This window comes from Neolamprologus multifasciatus, chromosome 13 (genome assembly GCF_963576455.1).
Source record: "Neolamprologus multifasciatus chromosome 13, fNeoMul1.2, whole genome shotgun sequence".
Taxonomy (NCBI): domain Eukaryota; kingdom Metazoa; phylum Chordata; class Actinopteri; order Cichliformes; family Cichlidae; genus Neolamprologus; species Neolamprologus multifasciatus.
In genome coordinates, this window is record NC_140451.1 from 32788978 (window position 1) to 32808080 (window position 19103).

Below are 19103 nucleotides of genomic sequence, written 5' to 3' on the forward strand. Positions count from 1 at the left end.
GTTCATACGTCCTCCCTTAAAGATGGGATAGCCCCTACAAGCTAATGATTTGCATGTCTCAATCAAGCTGAAGGTCTGTGCGACCTCACTGAGAAGCTTTTTATAGATCAGCTGCCTGGTTTGCAGTAAACAGCAGCGCAGAGGGCGAATGCGATGATCAAAATTCACAAGCTCTTGTGTTAAGAATTACTTTTTTGTCTTATTGACTGCACCAATGTTTCATGTTTTTATATTTTTAATGGTCTGTATCACCTGTTTTTTAATTCCTTTGATTGAAATCGTGGTGCTAAATTGTGGAATAATGTGTCAAAAACCCATTTTAATATGAGCGTGCACAGAGCCTGCAGCACAAAGCTTTCGATAACAAATACAGTTGATAACCACTGTTCATTATCTCTGAGTGGGGTTGTAGGGTTAGGTGAGCCAGACACAAGCATCGCCTGGTTATGTTAAACCTGCTTTGTAGTATAAAATATATATGAGGTTAGCAGACTGCATCCATAAACCACGTCCCCGCAATGTGAGTGTTTAGCGAGACGCGTGTCCCCACAATGTTAGGAATACAAGTACACTCGTGTCCTCCACAAGCTTCTCAGCAGCTACAGACCACCTGTGTGTTTGTGTGTTTTCCTGGTGACCCTGCAGTGTGTTTGCTGTCAAACAGCAGGATTTATGACTCTCTCACACACACACACACACACACACACACACACACACACACATCTAAAGCAGTGTTTTCCAAATTGTGTGTAAGTGTGTCATCAGATGTTATAAAAAACAAGCATTATTATTACAATATTCTGCAAAAATATGCAACAAAAATGCACTCATTAACCCTTTAAGACCTACCATAGAACCAAGTCCGCCAGAGCTTATATTATATGTTTACATGCTGTGGAGCCATTTTTTGGAGCATTTCAAGTTGCTATACATCAATACAACCATTATAGCCCAGATTTTAATAATATGTCTGCATTAAGTGCATCGTAATTACATAAATTGCAAAAAAAAAGTGCAATAAACTACAAAAAAATTGAAAATCGTTTTTGTTTTTTTAACATATATTTCTAGTTAGAGAAATTTAAGAGGCTTATCCCTCAAAACTGTAAATACAAAAAAGTTGCACAAAATAGTTTCCCACCACAGGAAATTTATTTTGAGTGTCTTCATAGTTTTATTTTTGAAATACACCAATTTTTATACACTGCAGGAAAAACGAAAATAAATATTATAATGCAAATTTGCAAAAAAGCAGCATCAAAATAAACTATTTCCAGCAGTGCAATATGAGTCCCAAGCATCCCAGAAACCACACAGAAAGTCATAAAGTCAAAGATAACTTTTAAAAACACCAGTATAGGCTCATGAGGCCCTGATGGTAAAAAAACTACATTTTCGGAAAAATGACGTCACTTCCGGTTTCGGGCAGGTCATGGCGGACATGCAATAGTTCACGCTGACATCTAATCCAACGTAGGAAGTGTTACAAACAGCTGATCGGATCGGCAAAGCGTGTTTCTGGAATATTATGTTTTTGTTGCTGCAAGTGCTTTTTATGCAGTTTTTGCAAAGTTATATGTGGAAGGAAACTGTGACCGAGGACAAGCTGATGGCATAAGATGTAAGTACAACTCCTCCGGTTTCATATGCAAAACAAATTATTGCTCTAGCTCACGTGGTTGCAGAGCTACTGGGATTTTAAAATAGTTACGCAAAACAGAGCGTGCTGCTCCGACCGGCTTTAAAGGGTTAACTCACCCAATATTCTTTAAAACACCCATCAGAGGGAGATTTAGTATGATGGTGGGGTTTGAGTGAGGGATGACAGAAAAGGACCTGATTTATAGACAGAAGTTTAATAAGGAGAAATACTCATCACTGTGGAGCAAACCACACAACATATAAACATCCTCGTTTCTGCTGCCTGTATTTGAGATTTTATTCTTTTGATCACTACCTACAGCTTGTAGCCATTGGTAGGGACAGGAACCCTCTCACCTCTCAGAGGAGTCGAATACCACCTCGAGGTCGACGAAACACAAGCAGGCTTATGGACAAACATCCATGCACCCTCGGCCGGCTCGTGGAGCGCGCCGTTCCCCCTGAGTCTGAGGTTTGAAGAGTAGACATGCTCTCAGCTCCGTGCCAAGTGAGGTAAAGAGGCACATGGGAACCAAACATGCCGTCTGAGAACGTGGCTTTCCTCTAACGAGTGCTGGATTTGAACCAGAGGCGGTAAAACCATGTGCTAGACTGTCCCAAAGTGCTTGATAAGGTGACTGAGGCAAGGTAAATGGCCGTGGAGCAGTGGCACACTTGCAGATATCATGTTAGGTCCAGATGTGGCAAATGGCCCGTCAAAAGTGCCTCAGTCCAACGGTTCAGTCCAAAGAAGGACTGTGCAGGTGTGCCTTGAACTTCTGGCTTCTCCTGTGGGCGTGCTACTGAGCCAAAGGCTACTTAATCTATGAGATGACTGCGTTCGCTAATGTGTGTCAATTATACAATGAACAACTAGAATCAATTTTTTAGCTTGACGGAAATCGAAACTGCCAAATGATCTAAAAATATCAGCAGTCACGATTGTTTTTAGAGCTCAGCTGCACCACGACCCATAAAAACGATTAACTGCTAAACACACGAACCCTGAAAACAGCGATAAGATCTAAAACAAGCATGACTGCACTGATAAGCCGTTCAACACTCTCACACACACTCGTTCTGCAGGGTCGTTACTCATTATTGCTCCGAGGTTCAGCAGCAGGTCAGCAACTTTTCCTTTTCCCGCTGCTTTCAGTCTCTCTCTCTTCTCTTTTTCAACATTTTTCACAGTAAATCCTAAATGAAAACAACCTTACAAGTGAAATAAGCTTTGGGAATAAAGGTGGATTTAATCAGTGAGTTTTATCATCATCACATATTTGTTTGGCAGAAGCTACGAATGAGACGGTTTGTGGTTCGATCCCCAACTCAAGTCAAAGTACCCTCGTACAAGATACTCAACTTTGAATCATCTCATCCTGATCATGCCATCTCAGTGTGTTTGCATGCTTAATGTTAGTAAAGGCGCATTTTATTTTTTTGATTGATTGATTTGATTGATTAGCATTCAAATATCTCAATGAATACAGAACAAAGATCTACCACAAAGCAAGAAAGCATGAGACAAGGCTAATCAAAAGGTATTGGCTGAAGCATTTGCTTATTACCTTTTTAACAAAAGATCTTTTTGCATGCAGCTCCTGTACACAGGGCTCGAAGCAAAGAATAAAACAAAGCAAAAACAAACAAACAAACTTTCCACCTTAGATAAGTAACTACATCAAAGCAAAACAGTCAAGAGTTTCAGTTTTATTATTTTTGCTCTTTTCATTCTTGATTTATATATTTTTCTAATACTCTATTTTTAAACATGTTTTTAAACAAGGAAAATGAACTCCACCTTTTTAAATCATGGTCATAACAGGTTAACTCCTTAGACAGAAACACATCTCTGCTTTATATTTGTCCTTATCTTGTTTTTTTTTAAAGAAATCTGTTCCCCTTAAGTCATATTGACTCTCTCTGACTTTGAACAGCTTCTGAGTTCTGCGGCAAAGCAAGTTATTTTGTGCTTTATACATTATCTGTGCCATTTTATATTCAACTAAATCATAAAATTTCAGGGTATTCAGATTAATAAACAAAATGTTAGTTGGTTCTATATAGTTTGATTGGTTTATAATTCTTACAGCTCTTTTCTGTAACTTGAAAGTATATGATTCATAAAAGAAATGTACATGTGAGTCAGTGAATCAAGTATGTGGTTAAAAGTGGTTTGAGTGAAGTACCAAAGTACCGTTTTAAGGCAGCTCCTCACACATCCTGATTGGTTCTTCACTTTAATTTTTAGCTTGTTTCATTTCTCTTTAAAACTAGGCATGTTTTCATCATGTCAGCATCTTTGTTCAGATTGCTTTAACTGGAAACCGAAACATAACAATGCTCATCAGTTTACGCTAGTGACCCGGCTAGCTCGACATGTTGCCCTTTCTGATAGAAAAATGCTGATCAGGTCGCAGTAAATCACAGTAAAGCAGCTGTAGCAGCTCATAACTCTGGATCCTGCCATGCTGTCAAACTTGGGTTGTTAGCATCAGCTTCTTTATTCCCATTAGGTGTTAACAGAGCAACAACGTTTCTTCTTGACATTCAACCATCAGTCAACTCACAATAAACCAATAAGTTTATACAAAGAAAATCAAGTCGTTCCTTCAAAAACTGAGCTGCTGTCCTGATCGCCTGTCCTGCACATCGAGTGTCATGATGTGATGAAAGATGTGAAGGAGACGTCATCCTTTTATTCTTAATGATGTGACAGCAGATATTGTTACAACGTTGCAAAAATTGAGCTAAAAAAAAAGCACATTGTAGATACTTTGGTTAATTTTTTTTTTTTGTTATTCGCTCCACTTTGCCGGTGACTGTGAGGCTCTGTGTTTATGTCCTGCCAGTTTTCTGTGACTGTGCTGACTCATCTATAAATACATGACATCATTGTGCTCTGATTCAAGTGGACTACAAAGAATTACTACAGAAAAGACTACCGCAGCTGAATCTCATCAGTATTTTTCCAAACAACAAGCTGCAAAATGACGCCAACACCGAGCTACCAACACCTGCACTTCCTCTAATGTCCACTAGGGGTGCAGACGGTGAGTCAGTCTTCTTTCCAGCAGAAATAAAAAAGATTACAGCCTGATACAGAAAACTGTTTGGTCTTTATGACGTCTGTGGGGTGGGGGTGTACACAAATTTAGTCTTTTAAATGTTATTAAGGTTTAGAGTTAATTATAAGGAGTGTGGATATTATAACTGATGGGCTCTCACTCAAGCTTCATGCATTTCTGAACATTTTTAATGCAACAGTCTGAAAACTAATATGGTTGCATTTAATTCTTATTGTTAACTGACACACCAAAAAAATAAGAAGAAGTTTTATGTTTAGTCTGACGCAGGTACCACTTCACCTTCTCATCCAAATATGGTCATTTCTGCCTCCAAAAACTGAACATGAAGCTTTCAAGCTGGATGGAAACCACATAACCCTGAATCTGAGGTTTGAAGAATAGTCGGGCTGTCAGCTGTCAGGCAGGTGCAGAGATGGGCAGTAACGCGTTACTGTAATCCGATTACTTTTTTCAAGTAACGAGTAAAGTAAGGGATTACTATTGCAAAAACGCTAATTAGATTACCGTTACTTTCCCGTAGGAACGCTGCGTTACTGCGTTACTAAAACCGTGATTTTTTTGCGAGAATGTCTCATGACAGTGACGTAAGCGAGTGCGACGTTCGTGACAACAGCTGTGTGCAGATCAACAATGGATCATATATCGAGTGCAGAGAGAGTATGAGCGTGCAGCGTTTAAAGCGTGGAAGTACTGACCTTACTTTGAGTTTGATTCCATAAAAAGTGACAAAAACATTAGTGTCCGTTGTGCGTGGGAAGAAAACTTCTTTTTACAGCGAAAAAAACCCTAAACTTCCGAGCAAACACCGAGTAGCTACGACGTAATGGGAAACTCACAGAGAAACTCGCGGATTCTTCCACTGACCGCTGCACACCTGCACCAGGGTAAACCTCCGCCTACCCCGCTCCTGCTTTACAGGTGAAAATAGAGCAACAGGACCGCTAGTCTTTGACTTTATTTATTTTCTGCTGTGTTTTACTTGCATCTATTTGAAAGACTGAGTGTAAACACACAAAATATTTTATTTTATGTGCTGGAATGTGCAGAAAATAGGTTTAAATGTTAAACTAATTTCTTCCAGTCAGAGAATGTTGCAGATAATTAAATTTTTGCTTGATGCATAAAGTTAAAAGATTAAAACTAATAAAACAAGTTTTAAAAAGACTTTTCCATTTGATTACATTTTGTATGATGATTATGTAGAAAAAGTAGAATTGGGCTGAAAGATCTATCACTTTATCACCTATTCAGGTTGTAAATCGTGTTTTTAAAAAGTAACTAAGTAACTAAGTAATTAATTACTTTTGAAAATAAGTAATCAGTAAAGTAACGGGATTACTTTTTTTTGGGAAGTAATCAGTAATTAGTTACTGATTACTTTTTTAAAGTAACTTGACCAACACTGGGCAGGTGTGCCTTGAATTTGTGGTGTCAAAATGTTCAAAAACCAATGAGTTTGGTTGTCTTTCATGTTTTGATAAAGATCGAATTGACACATGTTGCTTAAAACTGGAGAAATGCTTTTCAAAAACCTAAAGCAGAATGTAAAAAGCGCATGTAGCAGCAGCCGGTGCTGTTGTTCTCAAAGTGGATCAAATAGATGCGAGTGATTTGCAGTGAGGGTTAATCTGGCAGAGCTGCTGCTTTTCCTCTCTTGTCTAACTCTGTAAAAGCTTCCAGCAGCTCGGAGAGAATCGGAGCTTTCAGACCACTTGCTGCTAATAGAGGGATATTTACCCTAACGGGAACAGAGAGAGTGTAACTGCAGGTCACTGCACTCTGCAACAACACTGACACAAAGACACACCGACAGCCTGCTCTGCTTGTACAGCAGGGACAGACGGATACACTGTAAAAAAAAGTCAGTCTGAATCAGCCGGGAACAAACAGGCGGCAGGTTAAGAGCAGGTCAATGTTTCTAAATCATCCAGGACTCATGTTCTCATGTTTGCCCACGCAGCTAATCAGAGATGTCAGAGCAGGTGTCAGCTGTAGGCCCTAAAGCAGCTTCACCTGCTGAAAATACATATTCCCCAAGCAGCTGTGAAATCAGAGCGTGCTGCACAGGGATGGGAATCGAAAACCGGTTCCCACTGTTTCAATTCCTTGGAATTGTTTGCCATTTTTGCAAACGATTCCCTCATCGATTCCAGTCGCCCCGAATGATGTCACCACGTTGCGGAGCGTCATTTACCTGGCAGAAAACATGGCGCCTAAGCGGCTCAAACGCTCAAAAGTTTGGTTATACTTTACTTGCAAAGTAGATATTTTATTTAAGGGAGGAAACACTACGAATATGCAAAAGCATTTGCTCACAAAACACACGATGACCTTAAATGAATGTCGTGTTTTTAATTCTGCTCCGGACTCGTGAATCTCAACCCAGCAGCAGCGCTAACGTTTGCACGTCCTCTCCCGTTAATGCGGCAGATAAATAATCAACTAACAGTGCATATTATGTTAGCGCGATCTGCCTTATTACAAACCTGCCATTACTGTGCGTTTAGGTGACCATGATGAGACAGAGTCTGGCTCAGATGCTGGCAGTTCTCGCTGCAGTCTACCGTTAGCGTCTCCTTTCAGGCAGGATAGACGAATGTCACCGAGCAGTGACTCAGTTTGTGGTCAAAGGTTTGCACCCATTTGCCACAGCAGATGATTTTCAGTAAGTGAATGTGTTTAATTGTAGGCAGGAACATTACTGGATATTCTTGTGTTATTGCTACAGAAGAATATTTATTTTATTATTTTACATTTACATTTTTTTTCCTGGGGACCCTGTGACACCCCATTGAAGAGCCGTAGGCTGTGGATCTCTTAAGATCTCACTGTTGGGTTTGTAAGGCCAAGTTACTCCTAAATTTCTATCTTGTTCAAAGAGAAGATATAAAACAAAGTTCTAAGCTAATCGACCTTAGTGTTCTCCTTTTTTAAAAAAAATCGATAAAGAATCGAATCGTTAAACAGAATCGAAAATGGAATCAGAATCGTGAAAATCTTATCAATACCCATCCCTAGTGCTGCACCACAAACCTCGTTTAATTTCTTCGGTCAGTAGCTGATGGTCGTGGTCACCTGCTGTTTGCATGAAAGACACCAACTCATCTGCAAACACTACAGAGACTGTTCACCTTCAAAGTAAAAGCTTTAAATGTCCCAACTTTTACTTTGAAAGTAAACAGTCTCCATTTGGATCGCACTCTGCACAGCGAGTGTTTGCAGATCAGTCGTGTCTTCCACGAAACTCTAGACAAGGAGGACCACACACCACACAGTCTCCTCCTCACTACTTATGGTGTCAGCTGATGTTGTTGATGTGAGTCTGCTGTGGAGAGATAAAAATCTGAGGATCAGCTGCAAAATGTGCATCCGCACGTCACTTCCTGCTGGGTTGTTTCATGTAGGTGATAAAAAGAGAAAACAACCGGTGAAAATGATACCTTACATCACAGAGGCAATGAGTAGCCTATGAAGTAAAATGACATGTTTCTCATCCTGTTCGCTCATATTTTCTCCTCTGGTGGGAGAGACGATCCTGCCTTCACCCAGACTTTCCATGACTGACGTTAAACGAACTCCTGAGCCTCAAATTCACTTTCATTATTTTGTTGTATGTAGCTCATAATTTGATTTATATGACTTTTTTATTTTCTTCACATAGCTTCATAAAAAGCTGTTTTTATTGCAGGAGCATAATGTTCAGAGCTCACCTGTGGCTTTGATTTTACAAGCTGCCCTTGAAGGTTCGAAACATATCGGCAGGTTACGGCACGAAAATCGAAACAGACTGTTAATTAACATTTACATGACCTGCGTCACTTGTCAGTTGTGTTAATTGTTCTGCTGTGAATTATGGGATGGCATTATCTCCTTTCCTTTCATAAAAAATGGAGAACCTTACCTATTATTTAGCCAACAGCTCCTGTTATTGCTGCAGATACTTCGAGGTCACATCAGGAAGTCTGAAACCTTCCTAAACAATTTTGGCTACTTGACCACATGCCGATGTTTCTGGTGTGTGGTGAGTTCATTGATCCTGGTTCACGGCCTGCATGAAGCAACACGAAGAACACAGAGCGATGCATGTAAGATGTCGTAGTCCGGTCAACAACACGTCGTAATGGACACGCCTCAGGGTCAAAGGGGTCGGCTGAACTCTACTGATACACCAACACAACTATACGTTAAATTAAGTCATACAGTTTGGTAATGAGCAAAGTTAAACACCCACATCGGCAATAAGTTACTGCAGCTCGACATACTTACTCTGTAATGATAGTTTAGTGCTTCTGCATAGAGCAAGCCTATGCAGGTCAGACTTTGGGAATTACCCCTCGTGTTTCATTGGCACTAAAAACAGGTCGTTCACCAGCATGTGCAGCTACACTACATGAACAAAAGTAATTATTTTAATTCAGGTGTTTTCAGGCCCATTGCCACAGGTGTATAAAGTCAAGCATTTAGCCATGCAGTCTGCCTTTACAAGCAAGAGCTCTGTAATAACATACAACCAGTAAGGCACCACGTTAGCTTGTGAAATTTCTTCCCCCCCTAGATATCCCATAATCGGCTGTAAGTGGTATTATGTCAAAGGGGAAGTGTTTAGGAACCACAGCAACTCAGCCATGGCGTGGCAGACCACACAGAGCTACAGAGCCAGGTTGCTGAGTCACCAATAACTGCAGAACACCAAACCATGAACATTAACATCAGCACAAAACTGTACGCTGGGAGCTTCCACTTCCAGTTTCATGGCTGAGCAGCTCACACAGGTGTAACGTAGAGGTGGCCTACTGTCCATATGCTGTAGTTTTAAACCACGACTTCACTCAGAAAAACAACAGAAATGGAAACATGCTGGAGATGTTCACAGTCACTCTCTGCGTGCGGTGACTTCGGGGATCCCCTCGTGCACCTTCGTGCACCTGCTGGTGTTTTTGCACTACCTAACTGTGGCTACGTTTCTCTTTGAGCGTACTGTCCATGTATGGTAGTAATTATGTGTTCCTGTGGTTTAAAGTTGTTTGTTTATCCTTAAACTTGTCATATAGCCTATCTGTAGGTTTATGACTCATAAAGGATTGATTTACACCTTCATGTGATGATTGTTGTGATTTTACGAGATATAAAAAAACTGAATTAAAGTGAAATTGATCTGATTCTTTTAAATGTAAGTGTAACAGGTCTCGTTGTGTATTTTAGTTCACAATATCTGATTTGTGGACAGTGTGAGTGCATGCATACTTATTGACAGTATGGATGCACAATCTCATTTTGAGTTTTTTTAATTAACAAACCTGCACAAAGTTTATTTTTTATGGGGAAAAAAGAGCAGTAAACTTCTCTTTTCCATGGAACAGGACGTTTTCCACTAAGGTCAATCATAAGTGAGTAGCCAAAAGGTCTCCTGTCCCCTCGACACCTCCTCACTTACCCAAACCCCAAACTATGTTGAAACCATCTATGTCCACTGTGAGCGACCATCTTTGAACAGAGGCGGTGGTTTACGACACCAACTCTCTGCCATCTATAATCCAGTTTTGAGTTCCCTTCCCAGACGCCTTAACGCCCACTCACATCCTGGGCCATCTGACCTCAGGAATTCGCATGATAGGGTGGGGCCAGGTTTCACAATGAACTCACCCGAAACCTGATTGGGAAAGCTGATTGGGACCCACACCCAGTTTCACACCTTGGCTCAGGCGATTAGAGGATCATCAGGGCTCCTTTTGTCCCTCTGTGGGGGGAAACTCCCACTGGGTTTAAATCTGGGACTCTCCACCATTTGACCTTAGAACTGAAGAAGCTTCTTGGATGAAGGTGAAACGTCTTCAAGTAACTTAAAGAAGTCCAGACACTTTTCTTTCCAAGCTCCTTAGACTACGATGACCTGAGAACCTTCACAGACAAACCCCAAACTGTTAACAATAAATAACTAACTAACCCTATCCAGTCTTTAAGTCTGACGTCATTCGCCGTTTCCGGGTCTAAACTCCGCTTCAGGTCCCAAAGTCAAACGAACACTGCAGCATCACTGAGAGTTAAAAACTGACTAAATTCTTTCATCTGTAATAAAATCATCAGCGTTGCTGCTTTACCAGGTATAACAATCACGTTTAACATCCAGGCATCCATGAAAACGGGATTTATTACATTTAACAGAGTTAGAAGTTAGCAGGAAGTTAGCTCGCTAGTTAGCTAAACATGATGTAGCATGTTCTGACTGAGAGGTTTCTGAAAATTTCAAATGTACAGCTCTACTTTTTTCCACTCTATAAAAGTTAGCGTGAGGGTTCCTGATGGTTCGGGACAAATGCAATCGCATGGCAGGATGCTGTAAACGGACCAAACTTCAGTCAGGACAGAACTGAGAACATCTCAGAGGGATGGGGTGGCTGTAACTCTTGTGGCAGAGCAGGTCAGCCACTAAACAGAATGTCGGTGTTTCGATCCCAGTCTGCTCTAGTCTGCATGCCAAATATCTTTGGGCAAGATACTAACCCCATGTTGCAATGAATGTTAGCTAGAGCAGCGGTCTCCAACCTTTTTTGCGCCACGGACCAGTTTATGCCCGACAATATTTTCACGGACCGACCTTTAAGGTGTCGCGGATAAATACAACAAAATAAAACTAGTACTGGTACCGGAAAAAGAAGATTTATTCATAACACACGTGAAAAGACCCAGGAAAACCGAGTAAACGATAACAAAATAACACTGAAAACTGATAAAAACCCTGAAAACGATACATTTCACAACTCTCGCGGCCCGGTACCAAACGACTCACGGACCGGTACAGGTCCGAGGCCCAGGGGTTGGGGACCGCTGAGCTAGAGCACTTAAGATCTTAGAAGAAGTGATTGGGTGAATGAATTAGTTGTATAAATCGCTTTGAGTGCTCAGTCAGAGTAGAAAAACACTATATAAGAACCAGTCCATTTACCATCCATCCGCAATATAAGGTTAGTCATTAATATACTGCTGCATGGGCTGTAGTTACATCCTAAGCTTTAAAAATTTGCGCTTTAAAATGATCAGTGGTAATAAAAACCGAGAGAGGCCGACAGTGATCACTGACCATTTTTAGGGGCTTGTTGAGATTAAATAGATACAAAACATTAAAATATGTTAAAATCACAACAGCAGGAAGCAGCGTTCATATGTAATCACTTAAAGATGGATACACAAGTTCAATACCTGCAGCTTCTTCCATAAAAGCCCCAAATTTATATTACTAAATGTATGCTTGTGTTGTTTTGCATATATTGTAGTTTCTGTGATACATTAATTGTTAAAATTGAACAACAACATGAAACAGCAACATTGAGATGTTAACCCCAATAATATCAGTGTGTTAACACATATTTACAGTCTGCAAGTAACTGTAAACTGATCCGAACTGCCAGGCTTTTTCATGCACCTGTCAAGTTATGTTGGGTGAATATTAACATTTGGTGTTGTTACGGTAATTTGTGCGCTTGTTGTGTGAGACGAGAGAAATCAGACTGAATAAATCAAATTTACATTAAAGCCCGTTAACATTGTTTGGGTGGTTTCTGAGTTCATGTCCTTTTTTGTTATCGTGCGGCCTCTTTGTTGGCGGCTGGAATATCCCTGCCAATCACAACAATTTAAAGCCAATGAAAGGTTGTAGAAACAGAACCGGGCAGGGCCGGGCCGGGCTAAGTTCTGGAGAGGGAAGGCAACAACAGCTTGTTTTGTGTGAAATAAATGGGATAAAAAAAAGCGGAACTGATCGAGTTAAACGGCCTGTGTTGCCGGCTAAGCCCGGGCTTTAAAGAAAACACCAGCAAATTAGCCGGAACAACACACGGCCGGTGTTTGTTGTCATTCCGGAGCCAGTTATGCCTGGCGCTGTTTCGCTGTAACCCCGCCACGGTGACACCTATCGCACCGTTAAACAAATACAGCGAGGTCCTGACCCTTCCGTGTTTGGATTCGCAGGCCGGGAGTCCAGACAGCCGCGCAGCGCGTCGACGCACGTATCAACACAGACCTCGGTGCAGGAATGCAGCTGCAGCCACGGACCCCACCGTGACCTTCTGTGTGTGTGTGTTTAAATGCATTTTCACATGAAGCTGTGTATCAGTCTCTAAAACACAACACACAGGTCTGACTTCCTTTAGTCCACGCTGACTAACCGGGACAGTGATGTGTTTTTCTGTGTCCTGCAGAGGTGGGAAAGCAAGTAAAGACATCACCTTCCTACCAGGCTTCTCATGAGCTCTGAAAGCAGCTAAAGCAGCTGCACACAAGTATGCTAACTGTATAAATGTTGTATCAGTATGTTTGTGAAATGTGGAGTCTCCACCTGTTTAATCAAACCGGACATGACAGGAGCTCACAGCCCCTTTCCAACATCAAGGCTTTTCTTGCTAACATGCTCGTTGAAAAATTCATTTTTTAAAAGCAGCTTATTAGACAGACTAGTAAGTTTTTTAGTTCTACCAGCACAACAAAAAGTGGAACTTATGTTACCAAATTTCTAGCCACTCTTAACAAAGACTGAACTGGTGAAGGGAACTAAAGTATGATTTCAGGGACATGGAGTAAACACTGGAGTGCTGTGATAGGACGGTTTGTTACTGAGGCAACAGCTAAGCTAAGCTAATTTAATTCAGTTTTATATATATCACCAAATCACAACAACAGTCACATGAAGTTGCTTTAAATTGTAATAAAAGTAAAATAATACACAGAAAACCTAAAAAAGCAGACGAGTCCCTGTGAGTGCATCATCAGAAGATCCCCAGCAGCTTCGGGATTCAGGAGACAGACACTATCTCTACTTTTAAGATTAGGCTTCAAACTTTCCTTTTTGCTAAAGCATATAGTTAGGGCTGGACCAGGTGACCCTGAATCCTCCCTTAGTTATGCTGCAATAGATGTAGGCTGCCGGGGATTCCCATGATGCATTGAGTTTTTCCTTTCCAGTCACCTTTCTCACTCACTATGTATTAACAGACCTCTCTGCATTGAATCATATCTGTTATTAACCTCTGTCTCTCTTCCACAGCATGTCTTTATCCTGTCTTCCTTCTCTCACCCCAACCAATCACAGCAGATGGCCCCGCCCCTCCCTGAGCCTGGTTCTGCTGGAGGTTTCTTCCTGTTAAAAGGGAGTTTTTCCTTCCCACTGTCGCCAAAGTGCTGCTCATAGGGGGTCATATGATTGTTGGGTTTTTCTCTGTATCTATGAAGCGCCTTGAGGCGACTTTTGTTGTGATTTGGCGCTATATAAATAAAATTGAACTGAATTGAGCTTGGGCCTGTTGCAGCGTAACTAAAGTCTGCAGTGTGAGAGCGAAGTGCTCTAATGGGGTGATGGTACTACAAGGTCATTAAGATAAGATGGGGACTGGTTATTAATTAATTGTGTGACAATTAATGAAAATAGAATATTAGTAGCAAAACAGCTGGTTAACTGGCTTCTCATACATGCTAATCTGGAGCCTTTACTGGTTTATCAAACCGAACTCTTCTACATCAAACACACGTTGGCCAATGAGAAAACCCATAATCTGTTAGTATAATAGGACATGCTGGTCTCCCATCAGTTTTTATGTTTATCCACACACACTCTTCATGTGTACAGGACAGCTCCTATGAAAGTGTGAACTGCAAGAAGAGACATTAACTAAGAAACATGCACAAAGCTGAAAACAGTCTTGAGTCTGCATCAGCACACATGCAACCAGTGAACAACCCAGCCTATTTTCATCGCCCCGGTCTATAACAGTGTATTATCTCTTCCTCTGCGTGTTTACACAAACACAGTAAAGTGCAGGTTAAGAAGCAGAGCTGATTCTTTGTTTTCATTGCTGAGAACACACACATGCTTTCTCCCTATAGGAGAGTTTGAACATGTGTGCACACAGATACAGGAAATCCATTTGAGCCTTTATTCCATGATTTCCTTGATATCATCCACTGATCTTTGTAGACTTCTAGTTCAGGATTTTATCATCCTAGAGAGATTTTTATCAACTGTTTTTCTTTAACTAGCTTGAAGAGGAACTGCACAAATGTTCAACCGGTGCTAAAAAGGTCACCAGTGCATTAAAAAAAGGTTTCCATGGACTCTGTTGCAGCGGCAGTATCAGTAGCAACAAGCTGAGGAAACTAGTTAAAGAACTAGTTTAATAACAGTTGCTGCAAAAGAAAGACAAGTAATGCTTCCCAGCTACCATCTGACCTATGGTAGCTAGGGTAGGCTCCAACTCCAGCCCCTCCACGACTGTGATAAGGATAAGCAGAAGAAGGATGGATGGTGTGCGTTGATGTATGTGGAATAAATCCTGTTACATTCTCGGGTTTCAGCTCACAGCTTTCCACGCTTTGGTTTCTTTGACAGAAATCACACAGAGCTGGTTATCAGCAGGTGATTGCATCCTGAGCTGAGAAAACAGTATAGTGGTTAGATCATGGTTTATAATGGAGTTTATAATTCTTTCAATTAAGAAGTCGTACTATTCAGTCAGATCTCCATCATCAACTCAGCTCAAGTAAAGGAGTCCAAAGACTCGAGGTCGTTTGGGGGGATTAATGAAACGTGAGATTGAAAGACGGCATGGTTTTTAATTTCATCTTTGCATCTTTGTCTAGACTACTGCCCTTAAGACCCAGACCAGGAAAACCAGTTTAAGGCAGATGTGAAAAGGGCTACAGATTATAGTCCTTAAATGAAGGTGGAGTCGTTCATGAGGTCAATGGCTGAACTTTGGCTTGCTCACAGTAAGAGTAGGACATTCAGTATATCTTGGTTTCTACTCTTTCCCCTCACATGAATATTAAAACAACATTACATTTCAATAACAAAGTCAAGAAGCATCTAACTAAGGTCCTTCTTGGCTGCCTCCGAGGTGAGACGTTACAGATATGTCAAACCCAGGAACGGACCAAGATCACGGACCACAACTGGTTTGGGAAAACACAATATTCCTTGGAAGATCTAAAGCAGGGGTCGGCAACCTTTCTGATGAGTGCATCTAAAATTTCCTCAGAAGTCAATGTGCCATATGATTGCATTAGCAATAAATTTAATATCGCTCTATATTAACAGTGAACAACAATGATAAGAAGAATAAACTGGGCCAATATGGCATGTTTGTTAATGCAGGGATACACATGTTAATGTGATCTCTGGTCTCCCAGTGTCCAACATTCAGAGGCTACCTGAGGACTTATGTGAGAGGAAATCTGCTCACACAGACATGTAGAGCTAAATACTGTCAATAAGGCCTCTCCAACGTTCTGAAGACAGTTAAACCTGTCAGGTAGTGACGTCCAGCAGGTGAACATGCAGCTGCATGAACACGCACAGCTGTGGATTCCAGCTGCGTTCGTAGCTCTGCAAACTTTGACCCCACAGAGTCGAGCTTTTCATTTCAATCAGCTGCATTTCGATGTCCTCTGTATCCAGCCAGTTAATGCGAGGCAAATCCAGCTGCTCATTAAACCTTTCTGGTTTGATCAGAAAAGAAAACATTGGTCCAAACACCTGAAAGTCCTGAAAAAGCATTGTGAATTCTGTCTCGAGTCTACGGATGTATCCGTGTATTTCCATGGTGCTGATGTTGCGCTGAGTGGAGCTGCTGAAGCTTTTGAAGTGTCGGCATGTGGAAATTTCAACTGCCAGCTAGCAACGTCCCTCTCACCGGTAGGCTAAGTTATTTTTAGCCAATTACAAGTTGAATCTGGTAGTTGGGGTTGTTAGCTAAGGCTATGTCCACATGTACACGGGTATTTTTGAAAACTGAGATTTTCCATTTTTGTTTTTTTTTAAAAATCCCGTCCACACATAAACGCCAAAAACGAAGGAAAACGCTGCCAGGAACATGCCAAAACAACAGGTGGCGATATATTCCTAACCGTGTAGAAATGTCGGCCAATCAGAAGTCTGGGTGGGAAAGAGTAGAACTGAGTCGTATGTGTGGAGGGACAGTAACTGTGTGTGTATATATGTAAGCATTTAAACACTGCAGAGAGTAAAATTAACAGTAACAGTATTTTGTCTAAGTCCGTCTAAGTTGTAGAAATTTATTTCAGAGAAACAATAACGTGGCGCACAGTGTGACATCAAAAAAGGCGCACACCTTTGACGCTGCGTTTTCTCCGTTTTCCTCGTCCACACGTAAACATAAAAACTGAGTTTTCTTAAATCTCCACCCTGGCAGGAGTTTTTAAAAATCTCAGTTTTCAGTCACTGAAAATGCCGTTTATGTGTGGATGGAAGGTGCGAACGCATAGGAAAACTGTGTTTTCAAAAATACCCGTGTACGTGTGGACGTAGCCTAAGATACCATCATTAAGAAGTGGCACAACTAATGTGTCTATGCGAGCTAATTTGTGCACCGCTGGCCTGGCCATTTATTTTTCAATGCCCTTTCTCAGATTAATTCACTGCGTGTCGTGCCATCAGTTAACCCTTTGTGCCCAGGGTTACCGACCCCTGATCTAAAGGCAGTGGTTGGGGATAAATAGGTCCAGGTAGTTTTACTTAGACTGCTTACCCTGAGATCCAAACCCAGTCATGCAGTAGATGGTTTGAGTTTGCAACGGCAGGTGTGTGTAATGTTTTATTAGGCCTACTGCACTGAGCACAACCTCAGTGCTTTACGTGACCTTCATCTAAATGATCTGCCCCTTTCTCCATTAGCAATTTAAAAGTTACACTAAAACAGTGGTTCCCAAACTCTTTTTGCTAGGCCCCCCTTTGTTTTATAAGAAAAATGTTCGCGCCCCGGAAATTAAGCAAATATAAGTAACCTGCAATAAATTACAGGTAGTAATAAAAAACACTACTAACTCTTTTATGCTACTAATACACTAAAATAGACGCCATGGTCACCATCCTGGAGGGAGGGGCTGAGCACAGAGCACATCCAATAAACAGCCACGACCTCTCCACATACGTCTGAGTTCATTTAAGTAATTAAATCGAGACAGGAGTCTAAGCTGGAACGAATGGATTGTGATTGGTAGTTTCAAAACGATAAAATTCAAAGGTGCTGTCTGTTAGTTTATTGTTTCAGAGGTAATACATCATTATTCACTCAGATAGAGGACAGAGATCAGGCCTTTGGTCTGGAAATGGCTGAAGAGACTTGTTTCCTTTTAAAGTCCAGAATATTAACACTTGTAAAACATGTAAAAGTCACTTCTTTGACGCTTCCTTCCTTACTAACTCCACTTCCTGTTTCTTGGTTACCCTGTGACTTATTACTAAAGCTGATGTATTTGCACATTTGAAGTTATAACATGATTCCGAGCTGTGCGTGACACAGCTGCAGGTACAAAGACTCCCAAAGGTTTTATTCATTTGAAAGGTGCAACACAATTAACCAAAGAGTCACTTAACTGTCAGTCACGGCCTGCCCACGTCCACATAGAGGTGTAATCAAGCAGAATAAGTGAAAACACCTGTGTGCACAGACCATGCGAGCGCTTTAACGCGGGTTCATGTGCAGACAAACTTCCAAACATACTGTAGAATCACAAATGCATGAGGACACAACAGCACAAACACGTACTGGAGGCTTTCATGTGCCGCTGTTGGGTGTGGTGCCCTGACAGAGTTCATGAATTAACTGAACTCTTGAACTGTGCTGTGGTATGTAGCAGACAAGCAGTCGGTTAAACGGCAGGAAAATTCCCCCATAAAAGGCACGTTTCCAGTAGTAGTGTTGTTCTGGAGCTTTCTTCCTATGATATACACTACTGTGATCAAATCTCCAGCCACACGTCTTTTCTTTAAATTTTTCCAAGAAGACTGGAAATAGGTGCAGCAGTTTGTTGACACATGTGCAAACATACATGGAAATAATGCAAAAAAGGGAGGTGGTAAAAGTCTGACAAGCTTGAAAACCCAAAACCATGACAGAGCCCCTACCGTGCTTCATACATGGCTTCAGACGCTTACTGCTGGGCCTCTCTCCTGACCGCTTCCCCACATACTCACAAAGATTAGAAATTAAGTGGAAAAGTGTCCAAAGAAGAACCCTAAAGCAGCGTTCCCCAACCTTTTTTGTGCCACGGACCGGTTTATGTCCGACAATATTTTCACGGACCGGCTTTTAAGGTGTTGCGCATAAATACAACAAACTTAAACCAGTACTGGTACCAAAAAAAAATAAGATTTATTCATAACACACAGGAAAAGACCCAGGGAAATGAATTACTGATAAAAAATGATTTAAAAAATAATGATAAAAACCCTGAAAACCATAAATTTCACACCCAAGCCTCAACTCTCGCGGCCCAGTACCAGACGACTCACAGACCGGTCTGTGAGTCGTCTGGTACAATGCTGTAAAATTTTAAAAAGCTCATCATTTATTTTTATGCAGTTTC